Source organism: Tupaia chinensis, unplaced genomic scaffold (genome assembly GCF_000334495.1).
Source record: "Tupaia chinensis unplaced genomic scaffold, TupChi_1.0 Scaffold000418_1, whole genome shotgun sequence".
Classification (NCBI taxonomy): Eukaryota; Metazoa; Chordata; class Mammalia; order Scandentia; family Tupaiidae; genus Tupaia; species Tupaia belangeri.
In genome coordinates this window covers 1,454,749-1,459,230 of record NW_006159923.1, presented here as the reverse complement: position 1 = coordinate 1,459,230, position 4,482 = coordinate 1,454,749, and the positions used below count along the sequence as shown (strand labels likewise).

Below are 4,482 nucleotides of genomic sequence, written 5' to 3'. Positions count from 1 at the left end.
TCCGGTGTATTCATGCTGGGAAGATTTCTTTTGTATGCTGCAAAGATGTACAGTGACGAAATGTAAATTAACCATATAACATGGAATAAAATCAGAAGGGCCAGCACGTGGCAAAATGTTTAAGGCCCTGGATCCCACAAGGCTGGCTGTGCGTTTTGAGTCCCGGATCTGGAGGCTTGAAGAACACAGTGTGAGTGTGTGCATGTGTGCCCCAAATCCCTAGAGGAGTATGGAAAAAAGGGACTGAAGTGTGACCAACCCCCTGGAGGATGATTTCATGCTTTGTTCTCTCTTTTTCTGTCTCTCTCCAGCAAACACATGTGCCCTATAGTAAAAAAAAAAATTTTTAAAGAAAAAAAAACTTTCAGATTGAAGAAAATGTTTTCAAATGATGTAATATTAATATATTTATCATTATATCAATGTAGCAGTAAATAATAATTTATATTTAATATAATATAAATTATATATATGTGTGTATGTGTGTGTGTATGTATATATATATATATATATATATAATATAATATGTATATTATGGAGAAAGAGTTCCATAGAGGGCAAAAATGCCTAAGACATGCAAAAATTGTAATGTGATCCTGATTGGTAGCTTGAAATCGATCTTGTTGAGAATGTTTACACCATAAAAATTGGCAAATGCTACAAATAAGAGCTTGTAAATTTTTTGTTAGCAAAGTTTTTCTGCAGAGATCCAGGTCGTTGGCTTCTCAGTTCGCAGCTGGGTGATAAGCTCACAACTTTGCCATTGTAGCACAAATGCAGCCACATGCCCACAGATCAGCACGCTGTGTTCTAATAAAACATAGTTCGCCAAACCTTGGTCTAGGCTTAAAGCGTGGAAAGAAATGTGACTATTGCAGATTCAATTTAATGGCCTGTCCTGTCTGAAGCTGTTACATTGCAACTAACACAAAAATGGGACTTGATGTGAAACTCTTACCCTATCCAGCAAGGCACTTGTTTTATTGACTATGGACTCAAATTCTGATATTATCTTCATTATTTCACTTTCATCTTATTCATGAATATAAACAAAAGTATGAACACACATTCATGTTGGAACTGTACTTGGAAAGGGTATGTTGTCAAGCAAGTTACCACTGTGGGTATCCGACGCTCAAACTCCGGGAAAAGATGTGAACACACTGCTTAGCGTTATCCCATCCAAGCAGCAAGAGAGCTGGGATATTTATACACCGGCTCCCAAGAGTCATTAATGGGACTGCTCCCAGAGATTGTTAATTCCTTGGCCCTTTCTCTTTCTTTCTTTCTTTTTTTTTTTTTAAAGAATTATTTTATTTTATTTATTTATATTTTTAAAATTTTACCAGAGAGAGGGAGTTAGAGAGAGAGAGAGAGAGAGGGACCAGCAGTTAGCGTAATGGCTTTGTCGCTGGACTCCCATGTAGTTGACCGCGGTTCGCGTCCCGGACCTGGTGGCTTAAAACTCACGCTGGGCACATGTGTGTGCATGCCCAAGATCCTGAGAGGAGGATGGAGAAGAAGGGATTGTGGCGTGACCATCCCCCCTGGGGGGGTGATTTCTCACTTTCTCTCTCTTTGTCTGTTTCTGTCTGACAAGCACATGTGCCCTATGGCAAAAGTCTCTCTCAAGAAAAAAAAAAAAAAAAAAGAGAGAGAGAGAGAGATTGAGAGAGAGAGAGAGAGCTGCCAGGACTGAGACTTGAACTGCAGTTGGCTATTTGGGAGTCCCATACCCCAACCACCATGCAACCTACTGGCCCCTTCCTTGGCACTTTCAATCTTCTGGGAACACTGGCAGCTGAGACTTTGTGGTACTGTAATATTACGGTGGATACATACCATATATCTGTTAAGACACATAGAATAAACAACACGAAGAGGGAGCCTAACATAAAGAATGGATTTCAGTTAATAATGCATCGATATTGCCTCATTGATTATTTTATTTTTTATTTTCTTAACTTTTTAATTTAACTTTGTTTATTTATCTTAATTTGACCAGAGAGGGACAGAGAGAAAAAAGGGAGAAAGCAAGCCACCAGGCCTGGAACCTGAACCACGGTCGACCACATGGGAGTCCAGCACCCTTAACTACCACACCACCTGCCCACCCCTGCCTCATCAATTATATAATAGGCACCATGTTCGTATCATTCAGAGAATTTTACTGCCCTAGAAATCCCCTGTTCCACCTACTCATTCCTCCCTCCCTCCTCCTGAACCCTAGGCAGCTAATGGTCTTGTTACTATCTTCACAGTTGCACTTTTCCAAAATGCCATATAGTAGCAATCATACAATATGTAGCCTTTCAGATTGTCTTCATTTACTTAGTAATATGTATTGAAGGTTCCTATGTATCTTTTTATGGTTTAGTAGCTCCTTTCTTTCCCTTTTCTTTGCTTCCTTCCCTCTCTCCTCTTTCTTTTTTTTCTTTCTTTTAAAAAAAATTTGCCAGAGGGCATGTACCAGAGAGAGGGCCAGAGAAAGAGCCAGAGAGAGTCAAAGGGAGAGGGAAAGTTGAAGAGAGGCAGAGAGAAAGCATCCCCCAATGGGGCGTGGTCACGCTGCAGTCTTCTTTTTCATGCCTCTATCCTGTTGGGATTTGGGAGCATGCACACACACATGCCTGGTGTGTTTTTCAAGCCTCCAAGTCTGGGACTGGAGCCACATGGTGGACCATGTGGGATCTAGCTCCCTTAACTGCCAAGCTCAGGGATCAGCTTGCTCACTTCTTTTTAGAGCTGAATAATGTACCATTATACAGATATACTACAGTTTATTCATTCACTTGTTGAAGGGCATCTTGATTGCTTCCAAGTTGCAGCAATTATGAATAAAGCTGCTCTAAATATCTGATAGGTTTTTGTGTAGATAAAAGCTTATAGGGGAGGAGCACAACTCCTGGATCATAGTGTAGAAGTTATGCTTACTGGGCCCACTGGTGGCATGATGGTTAAGGGTGCTGGATCTCTCATGGCTGATTTCACAGCTCAAGTCCTGGACCTGGGGGCTTGAAACACACAACTGATGCATGTGTGTGCCTGCCCGAAATCGCAAAATAAGAGAGATATGGAGGAGAAAGAATTGTGGCATGAACATAACTCACTTTCTCTCTCTGTCTGTCTTTCTGGTGGGTGCACATGCACTATGGCAGAGTATAACAATAATAATAATAATAGTGTATTTAGTTTTGTAAAAAACTGCCAAATATCCTCCAAAGTGACTCATAATTTTACATTCCCACCAGCAATGAATGAGAGAATTCCTGTTGCTCCATATCTTCATCAACATTTGATATCATCAATATTTTGATCCACACCCTTCTAATAAGTATCTAGTGGTAGTTCATCATTGTTTTAATTTGCATTTCCCTGGGAAAAAACCTGCCAGGCCTGACAACCCATCTCAGACTTCTGATCTCTGGAATTGTGCAATTATAAATGTGTGTGTGTGTGTGTGTGTGTGTGTGTATAAGTTTCTGTGGCATCTGTGTGTGCTCATTGGAGAGAGACAGAGAGGAAAAATGAGAAATACCCATTCCCCATCCCCCAGGGAAGATGGCCACACTACAATCCCTTCTCTCTTCTCCTCTTGGGATTTTGGGCGTGCATGTACACACACCTGGTATGTTTTGTAAGCCACTGGGTCCAGGACTCATACTACACATGTGGGATCTGGCTGCCTCAACCACTACACCATATAGCTGGCCCATAATTCATGCTGTTTTAATAGAACTAACAACTATTTCAAGGTGATTAGAAAATTGAACATTAAACCCCACTTTTATTTACATTTCTAGTCTTTGTGAGAGCCCTTTCCCTTTTCTTTCTCTTAATTTTTGTTGTCGTTTATTCATGACTGAGCATATGCACGTATGTGAGAGAGAAAAAGAGAGACGGGCACCCTCCACAGGGTCCGGTCACACCGTGACCCCCTTCCTCCAGCCCTCCAGCCTGCAGGATCTCGGGCACTCATGGGCAGGCCTGGTGTGTTGGGGGCTGACTGGGTGGCTGCCATGTGGGAGCCAGCTTCTCCTGAGCAGTGTGTTATTGCTGTGCCACAGAACCAGGCCATGACCCGCAGCATGAAGGCAAATAGATATTTGAGAATTAGAAGACAGAAAAGCCAAACTTTAGGTAAAACCTTTGGTATATATCTTTTATTTAAATATTTGTTTCATTATTTTTAAAATTTCCCATCCAAACCACAGCTGTTACTGGCACTCAACCATCCCAGGCAAGAGAAATACCAACTAGGGGGTTTCCTGAGAACGGCAGGCTGCGGGTTGCTAGAGTCAAAAAGAGACTGTCCAGTCCAACCCACCCATTTGACAGAGACGGAAGTGTGGCTGGAGTGAGGGTTATGTCAGGGAGTACAAAGGGTGAATGGGCCCCGGCCTGTGATTCTGGAGACACTTCGCAGGCCGCTCCTGGATCCTGGCCCGCCTGTCATGGCTGGGGGCGGGGCTGGCCCCCCGG

At 42.4% G+C, this 4,482-nt stretch overlaps 1 protein-coding gene across 3 annotated transcripts in view; it reads right to left on the bottom strand.

Moving 5' to 3' along the window:
* Nucleotides 1-4,135: 4,135 nt before the first annotated feature.
* HCK (HCK proto-oncogene, Src family tyrosine kinase) overlaps nt 4,136-4,482 on the bottom strand; it is a 45,220-nt gene continuing 44,873 nt past the window's right edge. For all 3 annotated transcript variants that reach the window (XM_006154734.3, XM_006154735.3, XM_027774276.1), the window contains one exon: nt 4,136-4,449. The gene's annotated coding sequence lies outside the window, so the exon portion shown is untranslated. The remainder of the gene's footprint in view (nt 4,450-4,482) is intronic.